The 25,000-nt window shown below is 40.8% G+C and overlaps 1 protein-coding gene across 2 annotated transcripts in view; it reads right to left on the reverse strand.

The window, feature by feature from the left end:
- The window catches only part of LOC139367793 (nociceptin receptor-like), a 65,803-nt gene that overhangs the window by 14,920 nt on the left and 25,883 nt on the right, over positions 1-25,000 (reverse strand). The window lies entirely within an intron of this gene.

The raw sequence follows: 25,000 nt of genomic DNA on the forward strand, positions 1-25,000 counted from the left end.
AACTAGAATAGAATGGAACTAGAATAGAATAGAATTATAATAGAACAGAACTAGAATAGAACAGAACTAGAATAGAATAGAACTAGAATAGAACAGAACTAGAATATAATAGAACTAGAATAGAACAGAACTAGAATAGAATAGAATAGAATAGAACTAGAATAGAATAGAACTAGAATAGAACAGAACTAGAATAGAACAGAACTAGAATAGAACTAGAATAGAACTAGAATAGAATAGAACTAGAATAGAACAGAACTAGAATAGAATAGAACTAGAATAGAACAGAACTAGAATGTAGAACAGGTGGCTGTTCTTATCATGGTGAAGAAGAAGAAGAAGAAGAAGAAGAAGAAGAAGAAGAAGAAGAAGAAGAGGATATTATGCCTAGATTGAAAGCCACTGTAGCGGAAAACCAAGGCAAGTTGGAAAACGGATACAGTCAGTGCCAAATATTGAACATCCATTTGTTGAAACACACACACAAACACACTGTCCGTCCGTCTGTCCGTCTGTCTGTCCGTCTGACTGACTATTTAAGGGCGTTTGTGAATTTACCTGCTTGGTAACCAGGAAGCAGGTTAGCAACAAAGTGTTGAAAATAGATCCACACCTGCTTATGTAACAGGAAGTCTTGTTATAATTTCATACCCACAACAGGTTCCCATTCCTTCATATTGTTGCTGTCAAAAGAAAACCTTGTTACTCTTTTTAATATGAAATGATAGTCAACTGTGTGTGAGGGTTTTTCTCCTTTTAGGAACTGAGAAGAAGATTGTCATGAAGATGGTTTGTGGGGGACCACATCAGCAGCAGAGAACAAACTGACTTAATATTTGATGATATCTCTCTCTCTCTCTCTCCCTCTCTCTCTCTCTCTCTCTCTCTCTCTCTCTCTCTCTCTCTCTCTCTCTCTCTCTCTCTCTCTGTCTCTCTCTCTCTGTCTCTCTCTCTCTCTCTCTCTCTCTCTCTCTCTCTCTCTGTCTCTCTCTTTCTCTCCCTCTCCCTCTCTCTCTCTCTCCCTCTCTCTCTGTCTCTCTCTCTCTGTCTCTCTCTCTCTCTCTCTCTCCCTCTCTCTCTGTCTCTCTCTCTCTCTCTCTCTCTCCCTCTCTCTCTCTCTCTCTCTCTCTCTCTCTCTCTCTCTCTCTCTCTCTCTCTGTCTCTCTCTCTCTCTCTCTGTCTCTCTCTGTCTCTCTCTCTCTCTCTCTCTCTGTCTCTCTCTCTCTCTCTGTCTCTCTCTCTCTCTCTCTCTCTCTCTCTCTCTCTCTCTCACTCTCTCCCTCTCTCTCTATCTCTCTCTCTCTCTCTCTCTCTCTCTCTCTCTCTCTCTCTCTCTCTCTCTCTCTCTCTCCCTCTCTCCCTCTCTCTCTATCTCTCTCTCTCTCTCTCTCTGTCTCTATGTCTCTATGTCTCTCTCTATATGTCTCTCTCTCTCTCTCTCTCTCTCTCACTCTCTCTGTGTCTCTCTCTCTCTCTCTCTCTCTCTCTCTCTCTCCCTCTCTCTCTATCTCTCTCTATCTCTCTCTCTCTCTCTGTCTCTCTCTCCTTCTCTCGCTGTCTCTCTTCTGCCTACACTCTGTCCCATCCATCTCTTCTCCCTCCCTCCTTCCCTCTTCATATTTTTAAAATGTGCAGAGAAGTCTCTTCTACAGAGAACATGTTTCATGTCTCCTCTGCAACACTCCTTTTGGGAGTAACCACAGTATATGAGTCTCTCCTCTACACATATAATTACAGCCTAATAATTAAGCTCCATTTCCTCCTCTTTCTCTCTCTCTCTCTCTCTCTCTCTCTCTCTCTCTCTCATTAATGATGGCATTAGGCTTCTGGCCATTAGCTCTGAGGAATGAGTGGGAGGAAAGGGCACCTTCTCTGGAGTGTTAGTAACCACAGAGAGAGATTCAGCAGTGGGATATTACTGTGAATAAGTGTTGCGGATGACAAGAGGAAACCATGATGCGCCTCTTAAAAGCATTTAACCTAAGGAAGGCAATTTCATTGATTAATACAGTAGATGACACCTGTTTAAAAATACTATAAAAAATCCTATGATTTATATTCAATTCTCTGCTCAACCACCTTTCCCCCTCCCTCTCTCCCTCTTTCTCTCCCTCTCTGTCTTTCTCTCTAGCTGTTTATTTCTCTCTCTCTCCCTCTTTCTCTCCCTCTCTGTCTTTCTCTCTAGCTGTTTATCTCTCTCTCCCTCTCTCTCCCTCTCTGTCTTTCTCTCTAGCTGTTTATTTCTCTCCCTCTCTGTCTTTCTCTCTAGCTGTTTATCTCTCTCTCTCTCCCTCTTTCTCTCCCTCTCTGTCTTTCTCTCTAGCTGTTTATTTATCTCTCTCTCTTGAAATCAAATGAGCAACAACCAGGTAGCTAACAGAGCTATAAAAGGTTGAGGAGGTAAGAGACTGTGACCACCGTGCTTCTACACCTGCATTGCTTGCTGTTTTGGGGTATTAGGCTGGGTTTCTATACAGCACTTTGTGACATCAGCTGATTTGATTGATTGAAGAGAAGATGGAAGAGAGGTGGAAGATGGGAGGAAGAGAGGTGGAAGATGGGAGGAAGAGAGGTGGAAGATGGGAGGAAGAGAGGTGGAAGATGGGAGGAAGAGAGGTGGAAGATGGGAGGAAGAGAGGTGGAAGATGGGAGGAAGAGCGGTGGAAGATGGTAGGAAGAGAGGTGGAAGATGGGAGGAAGAGAGGTGGAAGATGGGAGGAAGAGAGGTGGAAGAGAGATGGAAGATGGGAGGAAGAGAGGTGGAGAGACAGTGGCGACAGAGGAATAGCAGTGAGTGACTGCCCTCTGTGTCTCCAAGAAGGCCAGGCCTGGTGTGTGGTAGTGCTGAGCAATTAACCTTTTCGTTATTAAACAACTAATTGACCGACCTCGGTTAAATCACTTGAATTCCACCCACCCACTTGGGAGCCAGGCCCAACCAACCAGATGTTTTTTCCCCCACAAAGGGGCATTGTTACAGACAGAAATACTCCTCAGTTTCATCAGCTGTCTGGGTGGCTGGTCTCAGTCATGGGTCTTTCAATTGGACAATGACCCCAAGCATACTTCCAAAGTTGTGGCAAAATGGCTTAAGGACAACAAAGTCAAGGTATTGGAGTGGCCATCACAAAGCCCTGACCTCAATCCTAGAATATTTGTGGGCAGAACTGAAAAAGCGTGTGTGAGCAAGGAGGCCAACAAACCTGACTCAGTTACACCAGCTCTGTCAGGAGGAAGGCAAAATTCACCCAATTTATTGTGGGAAGCTTGTGGAAGGCTACCCGGCACGTTTGACCCAAGTTAAACAATTTAAAGGCAATGCTACCAAATTCTAATTGAGTGTATGTAAACTTCTGACCCACTGGGAATGTGATGAAATAAATAGAAGCTGAAATAAATAATTCTCTCTACTATTATTCTGACATTTCACATTCTGAAAATAAAGTGGTGATCCTAACTGACCGAAAACAGGGCATTTTTACTAGGATTAAATGTCAGGATTTGTGAAAAACTGAGTTTAAATGTATTTGGCTAAGGTGTATGTAAACTTCCGACTTCAACTGTTATCTGTAATAATTATAATCTCTAATGATGCATAGTGATGTAACTGCTATAATTATAATATCTAATGTATAGTGTTGTATCTGTAATAATTATAATCTCTAATGATGCATAGTGATGTAACTGCTATAATTATAATATCTAATGTATAGTGTTGTATCTGTAATAATTATAATCTCTAATGATGCATAGTGATGTAACTGCTATAATTATAATATCTAATGTATAGTGTTGTATCTGTAATAATTATAATCTCTAATGATGCATAGTGATGTAACTGCTATAATTATAATATCTAATGTATAGTGTTGTATCTGTAATAATTATAATCTCTAATGATGCATAATGAATATTCTGTAATATTTATAATCTTTAATGATGCATAATGAATAATCTGTAATAATTATAATCTCTATTGATGTATAGTGATGATTCTGCTATAATTATAATCTCTAAAGACATATTAATATTTTTATTTAACTAGGCAAGTCAGTTAAGAACGAATTCTTATTTACAATGACGGCCTAGGAACAGTGGGTTAACTGCCTTGTTCAGGGGCAGAATGACAGATTTTTACCTTGTCAGCTCCGGGATTCAATCTTGCAACCTTTCGGTTAGTAGTCCAACACTCTAACCACTCGGCTACCCTGCCGCCCGTTAATTACAGTATCTGTTATAATTATAATCTTTAATGATTTTATAGTGATTAATCTTCTAGAACTATAATATCTTTAATATCTCACAAAAAAAACACACAGGAAGGAAAGGTTCAATTGATTATTTTTCATCTTTCCATGTGGCGATGTTCTAACACACACACACACACACGGTAATAAATGCCATAAATTAACCAATGGACATGTGTACATCGGAACTAGAAGCACAAGCATTTCTCTACAATAACATCTGCTAACCACGTGACCAATACAATTTGATTTGAGGACTTGTGAACGTGTGACTTTTGTTTTGTATGATTATTTATGATATTGTTTGTTTTTCTTGAAGGTGTATCTTAAACGTGAACGCATGTCCATGAAAAAAAAATGATTAGATACTTTTTGTTTTTGTTTTTACCATTCAACCAAATGTATTTTTAACGATACGATGAGTAAAGCATCTGTTTAATTCAGTTCCAGATGAATGGATTTCACTCCACAATCTAATAGCCACTGTACTAACGGGACCAATGCACTGTTTACCATTTGTCAATGTGGGGGTTGTAAATGCCTGTATGTTTAAACACAACACATTACCAACATTATAACATCGTTCATTAGGTCTACATGAATTTGTATAAATATATATATGTTTTTAAAAGGTAGTTGAACTGTCAATTATTTTCATGTTAGGCAAAGTGGGATCGTCCGATTCGTGAGATGAAACATGTATGAATCTCTCTCATTCTTGGTGACTTCACATATTTAGACAGAAATCATTTATTGTCTTACATTTTATACACAGGCATTATAACCATTTGGTAAACAGAGCATGGATCCTGCTAGAACAGTGCCTATTATATTGTGGAGTGAAATCCATTCACACTAGATCCGCCATAGACCAACGACCACGGAGGTTTGATTAAAAAAAAATGTTTAAAAAAAAATAAAAAAAGCCTATTCCGAACTGAATCCACCTGACATGGTGTAGGACGTTGGTACACAGCCAAGCGCTACTGCGTGTTTCACTCCTCACTGAATGAATGACAAATGGATGAACGTGCTTCACAATTGCATTGAAATTAGTCTGAATGATAAGGAGGTTGAAGAGGTTGATTTATTAATTTAGAAAAGACAATAGTGTAATGATGAGTTGGTATTATGCCTATTTATTAGCAGCAAATCATTTGACTTCTAGGGTTGATACCTAACCTACCTTTTATGTTTTACTTTGTGTAAAGAAGCTGTTACGGGACTGTTTTCCCTAACTAATGTATTGTAAGGGCAACTAAAACATGCTACGTGTTGCAGTAGGCCTTTAGAATAATGCTAAACATATCCTTGACTTTATCCAGTGAAGCAAAAAGATTGCCAGCCCACTGATTGAATGAGAAATGGATAGAATGGGAAATAATGGTGCTAGTTACTTCACAATCCAAATTAAATTAGGCCCAACTGAATGACGAGGGTAAAGAGGTCAATTTAATTTATAACATCAATAGTGTAACGATGAGTTTGTGTTAAGCCTATTCATCAGAGTCTACTGCTCATGTTACTAATTTGACAGCGTGCCTTGCAGGGTGATACCATTCTCTTTTACCTCTCTCATCTCTTTTAGGTTTTACTTTGGTTAAATAAGCCGTTATGGGGACGGAAAACATGCTGCGTGTTGCAGTAGTCCTTTAGCATAATGCTAAACATATCCTCAGCTTTTATCCAACGAAGCTAAAGATGCCAAGTTAATGAGCGGGAAAGAAACGATGCCAGTCAGCCTGCACAGACGGCCCATTGAAACTACACACAAACTATACTGAAACTAATTTCACACATAGTAAGAGATAGCCTATATACAATATTAAAATGGACAATCTGTTGAGTGACAATATTCGTCCGATCAGTTGTCAAATTGTACATGAAGAGATCGGCACATCTTGTAATAGACAGGTGCAGGGAAAGGAGCATCGCTTTATCAAATCCTCCTGCAGAGTCACATGCAGGTAAAACATGTTTGATTTCTATATAGTATCTGAAAGACAAAGACCCGATGGTCACTCTGACAGAGCTCCAGAGTTCCTCTGTGAAGTTGGGAGAACCTTCCAGAAGGACAACCATCTCTGCAACACTCGAACCAATCAAGCCTTTATCATAGAGTGGCAAGACAGAAGCCACTTCTCAGTAAAAGACACATGGCATCCTGATGAAACCAAGATTGAACTCATTGGCATGAATGCCAAGCATCCGGTCTGGAGGAAACCTGGCACCATCCCTACGGTGAAGTATGGTGTTGGCAGCATCATGCTGTAGGGATGTTTTTCAGTGACAGTGACTGGGATACTAGTCAGGATCGAGGGAAAGACGAACGGAGCCAAGTACAGAGAGATCCTTGATGAAAACCTGCTCCAGAGCACTCAGGACCTCAGGCTGGGGCGAAGGTTCACCTCCCAACAGGACAAAGACCCTAAGCAGACAGCCAAGACCATGCAGGAGTGGCTTTTGGAACAATTCTCTGAATGTCCTTGAGTGTCCCAGCCAGATCCCAGACTTGAACCCCATCTAACATCTCTGGAGAGATCGCAGGGAAGAATGGGAGAAACTCCCTAAATACAGGTGTGCCAAGCTTGTAGTGTCCTACACAAGAAGACTGGAGGCTGTAATCGCTGCCAAAGGTGCTTCAACAAAATACTGAGTAAAGGGTCTGAATACGTATGTAAATGTGGTATTTCAGTTTTATATGTTTAATAAATGTGCAAAAAAAATCTAAAAACCTGTTTTTACTTTGTCATTACGGGGAATTATGATGTCATTATGGGGTATTGTGATGTCATTATGGGGTATTGTGATGTCATTACGGGGTATTATGATGTAATTATGGGGTATTATGATGTCATTATGGGGTATTGTGATGTCACTATGGGGTATTGTGATGTCATTATGGGGTATTGTGATGTCATTATGGGGTATTGTGATGTCATTATGGGGTATTGTGATGTCATTATGGGGTATTGTGATGTCATTACGGGGTATTATGATGTCATTATGGGGTATTATGATGTAATTATGGGGTATTATGATGTCATTATGGGGTATTGTGATGTCACTATGGGGTATTGTGATGTCATTATGGGGTATTGTGTGATGTCATTATGGGGTATTGTGATGTCATTATGGGGTATTGTGATGTCATTACGGGGTATTATGATGTCATTATGGGGTATTGTGATGTCATTATGGGGTATTGTGATGTCATTATGGGGTATTGTGATGTCATTATGGGGTATTGTAATGTCATTACGGGGTATTGTGTGCAGATTGATGAGGGACAAAAATGACTATTTAGCTCTTCTTTGTCTACAGTACACCCATTCAGCATCGTTTACACCCTCTTAAGCTTTAGCCCCACCAATCTCGTTTCGCTCTCAGAGCGCACACTTGACGCTCTGGCTGATGATTTGTTTACCTATGGATAATATAAAAACAGCTCTGCACCAAAACTATTTACAAACAGCATTTAGTCTTACATATGACATGGAAAGACAAGTGATATCATATTAATAAAACCATAACTTCATTGTAAGAATAATGTCATTCAAACCTGAAAATGAAGACAATCCAAGTGCTATCATAACCATAACATGTAAACAACATACATTTCACAGTTCATTTTCATCTAAATCAAATTGGTATTACAAAATAGGAATCAAATAAGCCATTTAACAACAATTATTAACTTCAATTTATACATTCAACTAGCATATAGTCTATCACACACAGCATCAGAAACGTGAACAATTCCAAAAGCACAACATTATTTTACAGTCATTACAATTTACATTGTCCTTCACAGCACGAAGGCCATTAGTCATGAATGAAACATAAAGGGAGCCTGCCATGCAAGATGTGTTGGATAAGAAAGTGAAAACATAGGAGAGGGGACATGGGAGAGGGGACATGGGAGAGGGGACATGGGAGAGGGGACATGGGAGAGGGGACATGCAGGAAAGGGCAACATGAAAAGAGTAAAACGACTAGTGAACATCTGAATCCCTTTACTAGAGAACATCTGAATCCTTTTACTAGAGAACATCTGAATCCCTTTACTAGAGAACATCTGAATCATTTTACTAGAGAACACCTGAATCCCTTTACTAGAGAACATCTGAATCCTTTTACTAGAGAACATCTGAATCCTTTTAATAGAGAACATCTGAATCCCTTTACTAGAGAACATCTGAATCCCTTTACTAGAGAACATCTGAATCCTTTTACTAGAGAACATCTGAATCCCTTTAATAGAGAACATCTGAATCCCTTTACTAGAGAACATCTGAATCCCTTTACTAGAGAACATCTGAATCCTTTTACTAGAGAACATCTGAATCCTTTTACTAGAGAACATCTGAATCCCTTTACTAAAGAACATCTGAATCCTTTTACTAGAGAATATCTGAATCCCTTTACTAGAGAACATCTGAATCCCTTTACTGGTCTAAATCTGAATCCCTTTACTAGTGAACATCTGAATCCCTTTACTGGTCTAAATCTGAATCCCTTTACTAGAGAACATCTGAATCCCTTTACTGGTCTAAATCTGAATCCCTTTACTAGAGAACATCTGAATCCCTTTACTAGAGAACATCTGAATCCCTTTAGTAGAGAACATCTGAATCCCTTTACTAGAGAACATCTGAATCCATTTAATAGAGAACATCTGAATCCCTTTACTAGAGAACATCTGAATCCCTTTAGTAGAGAACATCTGAATCCCTTTACTAGAGAACATCTGAATCCCTTTAGTAGAGAACATCTGAATCCCTTTACTAGAGAACATCTGAATCCCTTTACTAGAGAACATCTGAATCCCTTTACTAGAGAACACCTGAATCCCTTTACTAGAGAACACCTGAATCCCTTTACTAGAGAACATCTGAATCCCTTTACTAGAGAACATCTGAATCCCTTTACTAGAGAACACCTGAATCCCTTTACTAGAGAACATCTGAATCCCTTTACTAGAGAACATCTGAATCCTTTTACTAGAGAACATCTGAATCCCTTTACTAGAGAACATCTGAATCCCTTTACTAGAGAACATCTGAATCCCTTTACTAGAGAACATCTGAATCCCTTTACTAGAGAACATCTGAATCCCTTTACTAGAGAACATCTGAATCCCTTTACTGGTCTAAATCTGAATCCCTTTACTAGAGAACACCTGAATCCCTTTACTAGAGAACACCTGAATCCCTTTACTAGAGAACATCTGAATCCCTTTACTAGAGAACATCTGAATCCCTTTACTAGAGAACATCTGAATCCCTTTACTAGAGAACATCTGAATCCCTTTACTAGAGAACACCTGAATCCCTTTACTAGAGAACATCTGAATCCCTTTACTAGAGAACATCTGAATCCCTTTACTAGAGAACACCTGAATCCCTTTACTAGAGAACATCTGAATCCCTTTACTAGAGAACATCTGAATCCCTTTACTAGAGAACATCTGAATCCCTTTACTAGAGAACATCTGAATCCCTTTACTGGTCTAAATCTGAATCCCTTTACTAGAGAACATCTGAATCCCTTTACTAGAGAACATCTGAATCCCTTTACTAGAGAACATCTGAATCCCTTTACTAGAGAACACCTGAATCCCTTTACTAGAGAACATCTGAATCCCTTTACTAGAGAACATCTGAATCCCTTTACTAGAGAACACCTGAATCCCTTTACTAGAGAACACCTGAATCCCTTTACTAGAGAACATCTGAATCCCTTTACTAGAGAACATCTGAATCCCTTTACTAGAGAACACCTGAATCCCTTTACTAGAGAACATCTGAATCCCTTTACTAGAGAACATCTGAATCCCTTTACTAGAGAACATCTGAATCCCTTTACTAGAGAACATCTGAATCCCTTTACTAGAGAACACCTGAATCCCTTTACTAGAGAACATCTGAATCCCTTTACTAGAGAACATCTGAATCCCTTTACTAGAGAACATCTGAATCCCTTTACTAGAGAACATCTGAATCCCTTTACTAGAGAACATCTGAATCCCTTTACTAGAGAACACCTGAATCCCTTTACTAGAGAACACCTGAATCCCTTTACTAGAGAACATCTGAATCCCTTTACTAGAGAACATCTGAATCCCTTTACTAGAGAACACCTGAATCCCTTTACTAGAGAACATCTGAATCCCTTTACTAGAGAACATCTGAATCCCTTTACTAGAGAACATCTGAATCCCTTTACTAGAGAACATCTGAATCCCTTTACTAGAGAACACCTGAATCCCTTTACTAGAGAACATCTGAATCCCTTTACTAGAGAACATCTGAATCCCTTTACTAGAGAACATCTGAAACACCTGAATCCCTTTACTAGAACAGAACACCTGAATCCCTTTACTAGAGAACATCTGAATCCCTTTACTAGAGAACATCTGAATCCCTTTACTAGAGAACACATCTGAATCCCTTTACTAGAGAACACCTGAATCCCTTTACTAGAGAACATCTGAATCCCTTTACTAGAGAACATCTGAATCCCTTTACTAGAGAACATCTGAATCCCTTTACTAGAGAACATCTGAATCCCTTTACTAGAGAACACCTGAATCCCTTTACTAGAGAACATCTGAATCCCTTTACTAGAGAACATCTGAATCCCTTTACTAGAGAACACCTGAATCCCTTTACTAGAGAACACCTGAATCCCTTTACTAGAGAACATCTGAATCCCTTTACTAGAGAACATCTGAATCCCTTTACTAGAGAACACCTGAATCCCTTTACTAGAGAACATCTGAATCCCTTTACTAGAGAACATCTGAATCCCTTTACTAGAGAACATCTGAATCCCTTTACTAGAGAACATCTGAATCCCTTTACTAGAGAACACCTGAATCCCTTTACTAGAGAACATCTGAATCCCTTTACTAGAGAACATCTGAATCCCTTTACTAGAGAACATCTGAATCCCTTTACTAAATCTGAATCCCTTTACTAGAGAACATCTGAATCCCTTTACTAGAGAACATCTGAATCCCTTTACTAGAGAACATCTGAATCCCTTTACTAGAGAACATCTGAATCCCTTTACTAGAGAACATCTGAATCCCTTTACTAAAGAACATCTGAATCCCTTTACTAGAGAACATCTGAATCCCTTTACTAGAGAACATCTGAATCCCTTTACTAGAGAACATCTGAATCCCTTTACTAGAGAACATCTGAATCACTTTACTAGAGAACATCTGAATCCCTTTACTAGAGAACACCTGAATCCCTTTACTAGAGAACATCTGAATCCTTTTACTAGAGAACATCTGAATCCTTTTACTAGAGAACATCTGAATCCCTTTACTAGAGAACATCTGAATCCCTTTACTAGAGAACATCTGAATCCCTTTACTGGTCTAAATCTGAATCCCTTTACTAGAGAACACCTGAATCCCTTTACTAGAGAACACCTGAATCCCTTTACTGGTCTAAATCTGAATCCCTTTACTAGAGAACATCTGAATCCCTTTACTAGAGAACATCTGAATCCTTTTACTAGAGAACATCTGAATCCCTTTACTTACTAGAGAACATCTGAATCCCTTTACTAGAGAACATCTGAATCCCTTTACTAGAGAACATCTGAATCCCTTTACTAGAGAACATCTGAATCCCTTTACTAGAGAACATCTGAATCCCTTTACTAGAGAACACCTGAATCCCTTTACTAGAGAACATCTGAATCCCTTTACTGGTCTAAATCTGAATCCCTTTACTAGAGAACACCTGAATCCCTTTACTAGAGAACATCTGAATCCCTTTACTAGAGAACACCTGAATCCCTTTACTAGAGAACATCTGAATCCCTTTACTAGAGAACATCTGAATCCCTTTACTAGAGAACACCTGAATCCCTTTACTAGAGAACATCTGAATCCCTTTACTAGAGAACATCTGAATCCCTTTACTAGAGAACACCTGAATCCCTTTACTAGAGAACATCTGAATCCCTTTACTGGTCTAAATCTGAATCCCTTTACTAGAGAACATCTGAATCCCTTTACTAGAGAACATCTGAATCCCTTTACTAGAGAACATCTGAATCCCTTTACTAGAGAACATCTGAATCCCTTTACTAGAGAACATCTGAATCCCTTTACTGGTCTAAATCTGAATCCCTTTACTAGAGAACATCTGAATCCCTTTACTAGAGAACATCTGAATCCCTTTACTGGTCTAAATCTGAATCCCTTTACTAGAGAACACCTGAATCCCTTTACTAGAGAACATCTGAATCCCTTTACTAGAGAACATCTGAATCCCTTTACTAGAGAACATCTGAATCCCTTTACTAGAGAACACCTGAATCCCTTTACTAGAGAACACCTGAATCCCTTTACTAGAGAACACCTGAATCCCTTTACTGGTCTAAATCTGAATCCCTTTACTAGAGAACACCTGAATCCCTTTACTGGTCTAAATCTGAATCCCTTTACTAGAGAACACCTGAATCCCTTTACTAGAGAACATCTGAATCCCTTTTCTAGAGAACACCTGAATCCCTTTACTAGAGAACATCTGAATCCCTTTACTAGAGAACACCTGAATCCCTTTACTAGAGAACATCTGAATCCCTTTACTGGTCTAAATCTGAATCCCTTTACTAGAGAACATCTGAATCCCTTTACTGGTCTAAATATGAATCCCTTTACTGGTATCTATTTCCGCAACGAGTCAAACTCCCCGGAGTGCCACAAACTAAAACAATGTTTGGTCCTTTACGATACAAAAAACTGTTTGCACATTCAGGTGCCACACAAACAGACAGAGTCCAGTTCTCCCTACTGTGGGAACACATCTAAAAGACATTATCTCTGCTACCGCACGGCAAGCGGTACCGGAGCGCCACGTCTAGGTCCAAGAGGCTCTTTAAAAGCTTCTACCCCCTAAACCATAAGACTGCTGGACAGCTAATCAAATGGCTACCCAGACTGTTTGCATTGTCCCCCCCCACACCACTACTAGTCTCTGTTGTTAGTATCTATGCATAGTCACTTTAATAACTCTACCTACATGAACATTTAACCTCAATTACCTCGACTAACCGGTGACCCCGCACATGGACTCTGTACCGGAACCCCCTGTATATAGCCTCGCTATTGGTTAGGGCTTGTAATTAACCATTTCACTGTACCTGTTGTTTTCGGGCAAATGTGACACATACAATTTGATTTGATTTGATGTCATTAACATCCACACCTCCTAACTGATGATAAGGGTCTCTCTGAATGTAATCTGGCACTAACCAGTTTGCCCATTTTCCGTGATTACATGGACATTCCTGGAACAAAATGTACACTATATATACACACAAAAGTATGTGGACACACCATTAAAATGAGTGGATCCGGCTAATTCAGACACACCCGTTGCCGACAGGTGTATAAAATCGAGCACACAGCCATGAATTCTCCATAGTAAAACATTGGCAGTAGAATGGCCCGTACTGAAGAGCTCAATGACTTTCAACGTGGCACCGCCAATAGGATGCCACCTTTCCAACAAGTGAACAAGTCAGTTCATAAAATGTCTGCCCTGCTAGATCTGCCCCGGTCAACTGTAAGTGCTATTATTGTGAAGTGGAGACGTCTAGGAGCAACAACTTCTCAACCGCAATGTGATAGGCCACACAAGCACACAGAACGGGACCGCAGATTTCTTATTGTTTGTCCTCAGTTGCAACACTCACTAGCTCCAAACTTCCTCTGGAAGCAACGTCAGCACTCTAACTGTTTGTTGGTAGCTTCATGACATGGTTTTCCATGACCGAGCAGCCGTACACAAGCCTAAGATTACCATGCGCAATGCCAAGCGTTGGCTGGAGTGGAGTGAAGCTTGCCGCTATTGGACTCTGGAGCAGTGGAAACTCGTTCTCTTGAGTGATGAATCACGCTTCACCATCGCTTCACCATCTGGCAGTCCTGGTGGGGGAATAATAGTCTGGGGCTGTTTTTTCATTGTTCAGGCTAGTAAAAAAAAATAAGTGTTTTCCACCACTTCTGGGTCTTCTGTAAAACATTGTAGGAGTTGATCAACTGATCAGACTTGTCAACCCCACCCATCTGTCTATTGTAAATGTGGATTCCAGCAGACTGTTGGACCATTTCCCTATTCCGGACACCATCTTGTTGGACTAGCCTTGTTACTGGAGTGGAATCATTTGCATTGTGAAAATTGGAATGGCAAGCAACAGTACGTGTGTCTCTCCACTGTATGGCGATACATTGCCCACTATCCTACACCAACACATATCTCCACCACTCGGTTTGACGCTCCCACTTTTTAAAGTACTTAAATGCATCAGGCAACTGTTTCCAGTTTACCCTACAAGTCCCACGTGAATTGAATCCCTGTTCTCGCAAACTACATACGAGTATGTTGGCGATGAATAGAAGTTGTTGAACCAAACATTGTAACCCTGGTTTGGCCAAAAAATGATTCCACAACTACTTTACTGGCTAGGTCAACCACACGATCATCCTGGCCTTCTGGTGTTGACTTTTAGAATCGAAAGATGAAGCAATGACTCATAATTTAAATGAACCACTTAGTTGGCTTCCCATTCGTATACTGCTTGATTCCCGATTGCTCCTTTTGATTTGAACATGTGCTCATCTATGGCTCAGTTTTGGTTTGGCTGATACAGCTTTATTACATGTCTGTTATCACGTGGTCCTGATGGTCCAGATGGTCCAGGTGGTCCAGAAGGTCCAGGTGGTACAGATGGTCCAGGTGGTCCAGGTGGTTCAGGTGGTCCAGGTGGTCCAGGTGGTTCAGGTGGTCCAGGTGGTCCAGGTGGTCCAGGTGGTCCAGATGGTCCAGGTGGTCCAGGTGGTACAGGTGGTACAGGTGGTCCAGGTGGTACAGGTGGTCCAGATGGTACAGATGGTACAGATGGTCCAGGTGGTCCAGGTGGTCCTGGTGGTCCAGGTGGTCCTGATGGTCCAGGTGGTCCAGGTACCACAGTCTTCTTAGACCATTTGTCTTAGCGACAGGTCAAGCAGCCAACAGAGCTTTGAAGAGATTAAGCAACATGAAAGCTCTAGCCCAAGAACCCCGAGGAGACTTTGTACACCAGTATCGATGAAGGTCAAGCAGTTCGGTAAACTCCATGTAAATGAGCAGTCCAAAGAAACCGGTAGAATTCTGTACGTGTAACTTCAAGGCTTTGAGGGATTCACCATACGATGGATACTTCAAAAACAAAGTCTCTAAACCCTGACTATTTGTGGACACAGAAACCTCTGCCACCAATGCCTGTGTGAAAAACAACAAGAAAGAAGTCTCTCCCTTCTCAACTGCCTGACGTACACTGCCAAGATCCAAACCAACTGGACGTTCAGGCGCGACAAAGTTACACTTTATGATCTAATGGTTTTCACTGTAACATTTGAGAAAACAAGTGAACAACTATGTCTGATAGTCCACGATGATGTATAGCCTGTAAGTAGCAAAGTCACAAACCAGCTAAACCAGGAACATTTAGTTAACAAGCTGACCCCCACATAGTCATTATTTCAAAGCTAACAAACAAAAAAACGGCACTATTTCAAGTGTTGGTTCAGGAAAGGGGGGGGGGGGGGGGGGTACGAGGTGAGGAGTGGGATTATTTAAGATACTCTTTGAGGAGGTAGGGTTTCTGGTGCTTTCCCACGATGGCCAGGGACTCTGCTTCAGGGCGAAGCTTGTTCCACCATTGAGGTTGCAGGACAGAGAGCTTGGACTGGGCCCTTCACCCTATGGGATGGCGAAGAGACCAGAGGTGGCAGAACGGAGTCCTCGGGTAGGGGTGTAGGATTTGAACAGAGACTGCAGGTAGGGAGGGGCAGTTCCTCTTGCTGCTCTGTAGGTAGGCACCATGGTCTTGTAGTGGATGCGAGCTTCGACTGGAAGCCAGTGGAGTGTGTGGAGGAGTGGAGTGAGATGTGATAACTTGGGAAGATTGAAATCCAGGTGGGCGCTCTGGATAAGTTACAGGGGTTTTATTGCACAAGCGGGACGCCCAGCCAACAGCGAGTTGCAGTAGTTCAGACGGGAGATGACAAGTGCCTGGATTAGGACCTGCGCCGCTTCCTGTGTGAAGTAGGGTCGTACTCTACAGATGTTGTAGAGCCTGAACCTGCAGGAGAGAGTTACTGCTTTGATGTTTGCAGAGAACGACAGGTTGTTATCCAGGGTCACGCCAAGGCTCTTTGTACTCTTGGAGGGCAACAACTCTGGAGTTGTCAATCGTGATGGAGAGGTCTTGGACTGGGCAGGCCTTCCCCGGGAGGAAGAGCAGCTCCGGCTTGTTGAGGTTGAGCTTGAGGTGGTGGGCCCGACATCCAAGGGGAGATATCTGACAGGCATGTAGAGTTGCACGTCACAACATGGGTATCAGAAGGGGGGAAGGAGAGAAAAGTAGTTGAGCGTCATCTGCATAGCAATGATAGGAGAGTCCATGTGAGGATATGACAGAGCTGAGTGACTTGGTGTATAGAGAGGAGAAGAGAGGGCCATCCTCATAGCAGTGATAGGAAAGACCATGAGGGTCTAGAACCGAGCCCTGTGGGACACAAGTAGTGAGAGTATGTGGTGCAAATAATAGATCCTCTCCATGTCACCTGGTAGGAGGAGGCCTCCCAAGTAGTATGCAATCAAAGAAGGTGCAATGCCTGACACACCCAGCCTTGAGAGCCATATGATGGTTTACAGGGTAGAAGGCAGTGGATAGATCCAGCTTTGGCAGTGTGAAGTGCCTCCGTGACACAATCTCAGTTGAGTGATCCGTCTTGACTGGTTAGGCTCAAGAAGATTGTTCTGAGAGAGATGAGAGATGAGAGAGCTGATCAAGTGTTTTGGAAAATAAAATAAAAGAGGTCTATAGTTTTTGACGGCAGATGAGTCGAGTGTTAGTATCTTGAGGAGGGGAGCGACTTGGGACATTTTGAAGTCAGAAGGTTTGGTCAGGAATGAGTTGTAGGGAAGTGAGGAATGGGAGAAGGCCTCCAGAGATGGTCCGGAGAAGGGAGGAGAGGAAAGGGCTGAGTGGGTGGCTAGACCGACAGTCAGCATATTAAAACACTTCTGTTTTTTTTCTGATCACGAGCCACTGATTACCTACCCTTCATTCCTTCAAAAAATAATTATATTCATCATTCCTGGAGATATAAATCGGAAAACACATTCTAAAATGTAAATGTTGTCATTAGCAACATATTAAATCTAATTATATACAGTTTCTTACCTTGATATTGTTGTCCAAATCTGAATGATGGTGTTGCCAAAAATTGGTCATAACCTGTCAGATTGAGAAGATGAGGGTGAAGAAGAAGGGGGAGATACGTCTCCATGTCTCCATGTGGGAGCAGCGAGCCATTTTCGTGATGAGTAATTTTCCCTTTTGAGAGAATGCCTAATTCCCGCCCTTAACCCCCATAAAACAATCATATATCATTAATGCAGACATTGTACAAAATTTAAAAAGAGGAGTTTTATGTAAAAAATTGAAAAGATTGTAGAGATATTGACAAGACAACCATCGGAAACTTCAACAAAGCGCCTACTAGATCCTCCACAAAGAGGGAGAAAAGCTGAATTAAGGCAGTTTGTAAGAGATCCTATTTAATCTACACTGCCATTCGGATTGCAGTCCCCTTCAGCTTCACAACACTTCCTGTTATAGACGATTTCCACGTGTGAAAAGAAGAAGGGAAAGAGTCATTAAAAGTGTTTTTTTTTTTTTTTAAATTGCGTCAATTTAAATGAGTCATTTGACCATTCACAGGCGTTAGGAGAAAACTCTTAGTAAAAGACAATTCACCAACATGGCAATTCAATCTCATTTCCTTCATGCTTGTCATTGCAGAGATTGTAGACAGCCATACACTTAATTTCTCTCTCCCATGTAGAATAGACCCTGAATGTTGCACATACTGTAACTACAGAGCCTTCAGAAAGTATCCATGACCCTTGACCTCTTCCACATGTTGTTGTGTTACAACCTGAATTCACAATGGTTTAATAACAAAGGGAACTCATGTTTTTTAGAAATGTTTTATGCAAATTTATTGAAAATGAAATACAGAAATATTACATTTGTATAAGTATTCACACCCCTGAGTCAATACTTTGTAGAAGCACCTTTGGCGATGACTACAGCTGTAAGTACTGGGTAAGTCTCTAAGAGTTTAGCACAACTATGGGGCAAAACTGATGGGGCTGGCTAAGATTGTTAACAACATTTTAATTATATTTAGTCTCCAAATGTAAAAAAACAAAACATCAATACATTTGCACAATGAGCACTTGTTGTCTCTCAAATACATCATTCCAGTTGTTGGTTAGCTAGCTAGTGAATTTTAGCCATATTAGCATATAGACATGAAATCAGTCAGAACAGCTCAAAGCAACACATGGTCAAGAACAAGATGAAACTAGCTGAAATGAGACACTTATGATTCCTCACACGGCAGCTTCTTGTCATTGTTGCTATTCATGGATTGTACAATATTTGCACATTATTATTTAAAACATTCTTCAAGCTCTGTGAAGTTGGTTGTTGATCATTTCTAGACAGCCATTTTCAAGTCTTGCCATAGATTTATCCAGCCGATTTCAGTCAAAACAGTCACTTGTCTGTAACATTCAACGTCATCTTTGACAAGCAACTACAGTGGTACGCAGTGATGCGTTGGATTTGACATAAACATAACGCTTCATATTCAAGACAAACAGGAGCAGCGTGTTTTTGGAATATATTCAAATCTGTAGAGGCTTCTTTGTGTGGAGTAACTACAATGTTGTTGATCCATCCTCAATTTTCTCATATCAAAACTAGGGGGCACTATTTTCATTTTTGGTAAAATAACGTTCCCAAAGTAAACGGGATATTTTGTCAGGACAAGATGCTAGAATATGTATATAATTGACAGCTTAGGATAGAAAACACTCAAACGTTTCCAAAACTGTAAAAATATTGTCTGTGAGTATAACAGAACTGATATTGCAGGCGAAGGCCTAAGAAAAATCCGATCCGGAAGTGCCTCATGTTGTTGATCCATCCTAACTTTTCTCATATCAAAACCATTAAACTCTGTAACTGTTTTAAAATCACCATTGGCCTCATGGTGAAATGCCTCCCCGGAAACTGAGTTAGGAAAGAAGCCTGAATATTTTTTAGTCACTCACACCATCCAAAGTGTAATCAATAGCTTGACCGATGCTCAAAGGGATATTCAATGTTTTTTTGTATTACCCATCTACCAATAGGTGCCCTTCTTCGCGAGGCATTGGAAAACCTCCCTGGTCTTTGTGGTTAAATCTGCGTTTGAAATTCACTGCTCAACTGAGGGACCTTACAGATAATGGGGGACAGAGATGAGGTAGTCATTCAAAAATCGTGTTAAACACTATTACTGCATTCAGAGTGAGTCCATGCAACTTGTTATACCCTTTGTTAACCAATAAGAGCCCTCCCTGTCTAAGCCAGGGGAGGGGCCTTCTACTAAGCTAAACAGAATTGTTTTAAGAAGGTCATACCAAGCATCATTTTTATATTTGATTTAGAATTGTAAGACCCCTTGAAGTATATAAAGAGACAAAACAGTCACTTGATGAAAACATGTTCTGGGCCTGACTGCTATTAGCCCAAACAAACACATTGAATAACAGATAGTCCTTACTGCTATTAGCCTGAATAACATAGAAACACACTGAATAACAGATAGTCCTTACTGCTATTAGCCAATAGAAACACATTGAATAACAGATAGTCCTTACTGCTATTAGCCAATAGAAACACATTGAATAACAGATAGTCCTTACTGCTATTAGCCAATAGAAACACATTGAATAACAGATAGTCCTTACTGCTATTAGCCCATAGAAACACACTGAATAACAGATAGTCCTTACTGCTATTATCTGAATAACAGATAGACTGCTAACACACTGAATAACAGATAGTCCTTACTGCTATTAGCCAATAGAAACACATTGAATAACAGATAGTCCTTACTGCTATTAGCCCATAGAAACACACTGAATAACAGATAGTCCTTACTGCTATTAGCCAATAGAAACACACTGAATAACAGATAGTCCTTACTGCTATTAGAAACACATTGAACAACAGATAGTCCTTACTGCTATTAGCCAATAGAAACACATTGAATAACAGATAGTCCTTACTGCTATTAGCCAATAGAAACACATTGAATAACATTCACTACATGGAAGAGCAGACAGTCCCAAAATAAATTCAAAAAAGGAAGTTTGTTCTGGTTTCATCAGACTAGAGAAAGTTGTTTCTCATGGTCTGAGGGTCCTTTAGGTGCCTTATGACAAACTCCAAGCGGGCTGTCACGTGAGGTGGCCTTTTCCTGAGGACTGGCTTCTGTCTGGCCACTCTAGCATAAAGGTCTGATTGGTGTAGTGGTGGAGTACTGCAGAGATGGCTGTCCTTCTGGAAGGTTCTACCAACTCCACAAAGGAACTCTAGAGCTCTGTCACAATGACCATCGGGTTCTTAGTCACCTCCATTACCAAGGCCTTTCTACTCCGACTGCTCAGTTTGGCCAGGCGGACAGCTCTAGGAAGAGTCTCGGTGGTTCCAAACTTGTTCCATTTAAGAATGATGGAAGCCACTTCTCGGGGACCTTCAATGCTATAGATATTTTTTTGGTACTCTTCCACAGATCTGTGCCTCGACACAATCCTTTCTCGGAGCTCTACGAACAATTCCTTCGACCTCGTGGCTTGGTTTTTGCTCTGACGTGGACTGTCAACTGAGGGACCGAACAGCTGAAGTCGGAATTTTACATACACCATAGCCAAATACATTTAAAACTCCGTTTTCACCTGACATTTAATCAGAGTAAAAATTCCCTGTTTTAGGTCAGTTAGGATCACCACTTTATTTTAAGAATGTGAAATGTCAGAATAATAGTAGAGAGAATGATTTATTTCAGATTTGATTTCTTTCATCACATTCCCAGTGGGTCAGAAGTTGACATACACTCAATTAGTATTTGGTAGAATTGCCTTTAAATTGTTTAACTTGAGTCAAATGTTTTGGGTAGTCTTCCACAAGCTTCCCACAATAAGTGGGAAGAATAAGCATTTTGGCCCATTCCTCCTGACAGAGCTGGTGTAACTGAGTCAGGTTTGTAGGCCTCCTTGTAGGCCTCCTTGTAGGCCTCCTTGTAGGCCTCCTTGTAGGCCTCCTTGTAGGCCTCCTTGTAGGCCTCCTTGTAGGCCTCCTTGCTCACACACACTTTTTCATATGTTCTATGGGATTGAGGTCAGGGTTTTGTGATGGCCACTCCAACACCTTGACTTTGTTGTCCTTAAGCCATTTTGCCACAACTTTGAAAGTATGCTTGGGGTCATTGTTAATTTGGAAGACCAGCTTGCAACCAAGCTTTAACTTCCTGACTAATGTCTTGAGATGTTGCTTCAATATATCCACGTAATTTTCACGTAATTTTCACTCCTCGTAATGCCATCTATTTTGTGAAGTGCACCAGTCCCTCCTGCAGCAAAGCACCCCCACAACATGATGCTGCCACCCCCATGCTTCACGGTTGGGATGGTGTTCTTCGGCTTGCAAGCTTCCCTCTTTTTCCTCCAAATATAACGATGGTCATTATGGCCAAACAGTAATATTTTTGTTTTCTCCTCTCTTTTCCTTTACCTCCTGTATATGCCTCATTATTGTTCATTTATTGTGTTACTTTTTATTTGAAAAATTACTTTAGTTTATATTGTAAATATTTTCTTAACTCTCTTTTTTGAACTGCATTGTTGGTTAAGTGTCAATAAGCATTTCACGGTAATGTCTACACCTGTCGGCACATGAAACATAAGATTTTAATTGATTTGATGCGCAACAGCTGGAGTGGTGTAAAGCTCACTGCCATTGCACCTGGAGCAGTGGAAATGGGTTCTCTGGAGTGATGAATCACACTTCACCATCTGTCAGTCCGACGGCTGAATCTGGGTTTGGCGGATGCCGGGAGAACGCTAACTGCCGCAAATGCATAGTGCCGACCGTCAAGTTTGGTGGAGGAGAAATAATGGCGTGGGGCTGTTTTTCATGGTTCGGGCTCCTTAGTTACAGTGAAGGGAAATCTTAATGCTACAGCATACAATGACAACCTGTGCAACTCTGTGCCTCCAACTTTGTGCCAACAGTTTGGGGAAGGCCCTTTCCTGTTTCAGCATGAAAATGCCCCCGTGCACAAAGCGAGGTCCATACAGAAATGGTTTGTTGAGATTGGTGTGGAAGAACTTGACTGGCCTGTACAGAACCCTGACCTCAACCCCATTGAACACCTTTAGGATGAATTGGAACGCCGACTGTGAGCCAGGCCTAATCGTCCAACATCAGTGCCCGACCTCACTAATGCTCTTGTAGCTGAATGGAAGCAAGTCCCCGCAGCAATGTTCCAACATCTAGTGGAAAGCCTTCACAGAAGAGTGGAGGCTGTTATAGCAGCAATGTTCAAACATCTAGTGGAAAGCCTTCCCAGAAGAGTGGAGGCTGTTATAGCAGCAATGTTCCTACATCTAGTGGAAAGTCTTCCCAGAAGACTGGAGGCTGTTATAGCAGCAATGTTCCAGCATCTACTGGAAAGCCTTCCCAGAAGAGTGGAGGCTGTTATAGCAGCAAATGTGAGGACCAACTCCATATTAATGATTTTGAACGCGATGGTCAACGAGCAGGTGTCCACATACTTTGGTAATGTTTGTACCTTACCTGCAAAAACAGGTTGGATGGAAAATTGGGTTACTGTTAGACGTTTTCATGTGTGTGTGTATGTATGTATGTATGTATGTATGTATGTATGTATGTATGTATGTATGTATGTGTGTGTGTGTGTGTGTGTGTGTGTGTGTGTGTGTGTGTGTGTGTGTGTGTGTGTGTGTGTGTGTGTGTGACAGGGCAGGCCCTGCAAAGGTCAAATTGGGGGTGCTTGTATTTGTCCTGTTTTTCAGGAAGATTGTTTACTATTGACGTGAAAATTGGACCAGGGGACATCGGGAAAAGGATTCTACGCTGGTCTCTTGAGGCAACAGGGAGTGCTATTGCCATCCAGTAGGGTTTTGCTAGGGTGTCGTGAACATGGCTGGTGGATGGGTCAGAATATTTTCAATCGCAGTGTTACTGTTTTGTTTGAACTCTATCCTAAACCAAAACCTTAACCAGTACCCTAACCATGCCTAAACGTAACCCTTAACTTTGAAATGTGACTTTTAGAGTAATGGAACAACACAGAACAGCATGTTATTAAAAAAACAGTTGTTAGAGCATGGCTCTTACCATGCCAAGATAGTGTGTTTGATTCCCGGGACCATCCATATGTAAAACATATTTAGGCATGAGGTTTTTTGGGGGGATAAAAGTCTTCATATTTTATATTCTTCTCTCCACATTGTATAAATGAAGTAAAATACAATTGACACAATAATTGTGATACAATTGATTGTTTTGTGAATCCAGGTTAGATGTTTTTTATGCTAACATTTTGTCAACAACGCTTCTGTCATTTCCATTGTATTGCAACACTTTAAGCTGAGATGCTCGAGTGTGGACCCTCCTTCCCTCAAACTTCTTGGAGATACCAAGTTTTTTATTCTTTGATCAACTTCTGACTTTGAAGATAAAATTATATCGTTTTGACATTGACACAGAAGAACAAGAGCTGTTCGCCATAAACTACAAAACTAAAGTAGCGAAATAAAAAATACATTTAAAAATAAATCGCTGGAATAAAACAAAAATAAGGAAAAAATAACATCAAGAGTCAAAACATTCAAGACTTAGAATGTCAGAAATCCACTTAGGATTCAACTTCCCCTTTTCAGAAAACACATAATAGAGAGCAATCTCCTGTCTTCAGTGCTTCTGGAATGAGCCAATGATATTTGGCACAAAGGATGACATTCTCTCACAACAGATAAGCAAAAGGGCGTGATTACAGAGTCTGAAGTGTGAAGTACATCTGACACGTAGCGCTGTGTGTGTGTGTGTGTGTGTGTGTGTGTGTGTGTGTGTGTGTGTGTGTGTGTGTGTGTGTGTGTGTGTGTGTGTGTGTGTGTGATGCATCTGAGCAGGAGATCATTATAATACCATCTATTTCCTCATAAAAGGTTAACTAATAGCAAATAGAAAAACTGAACAGACTGAAAACAAAGTTATCACAACGAGTCTAGCAGGATCACAAAGAAGTACACTATTCAAGGATTGGCTACAATTAGGGACACAGATGTTCTGTCACACACACACACACATATGTTCTGTCACACACACACAGACAGTCTGTCACACACACTTCCTCAGACTAGGGCTGTTGCGTTGATCATATTACCGCAACACCGGCGGTCACCAGTCATGAAGGCAGTCAAAACAGGTGACTGTTTTATCATGGTAATTAGGCTTCTCCAAGCTCTGATGCTGCTGCTGATGGTCATTAGTAGCCTACCAAACTTGCTAACTGCCTGGTAGTCACCACTCTATTGTCCCTCTAATCACTCTGACATCAATGCAAATGTAATCGAAAATCTAATCAAACACTTCATGAGTGCACATGAGCTCATGTTGCACAACATCTCTATAGGCTATGAAATTGCGCAATAAAACAGAGTGATGGCCTCTACTAAAAAGAGGAGGATCCCATCAGCTTTCTATAGGCTAGGGCTACTATATTTATTTCTCAACTTTCCTAACATTAA

This window comes from Oncorhynchus clarkii, chromosome 16, assembly GCF_045791955.1.
Source record: "Oncorhynchus clarkii lewisi isolate Uvic-CL-2024 chromosome 16, UVic_Ocla_1.0, whole genome shotgun sequence".
In the NCBI taxonomy this organism is placed as follows: Eukaryota; Metazoa; Chordata; class Actinopteri; order Salmoniformes; family Salmonidae; genus Oncorhynchus; species Oncorhynchus clarkii.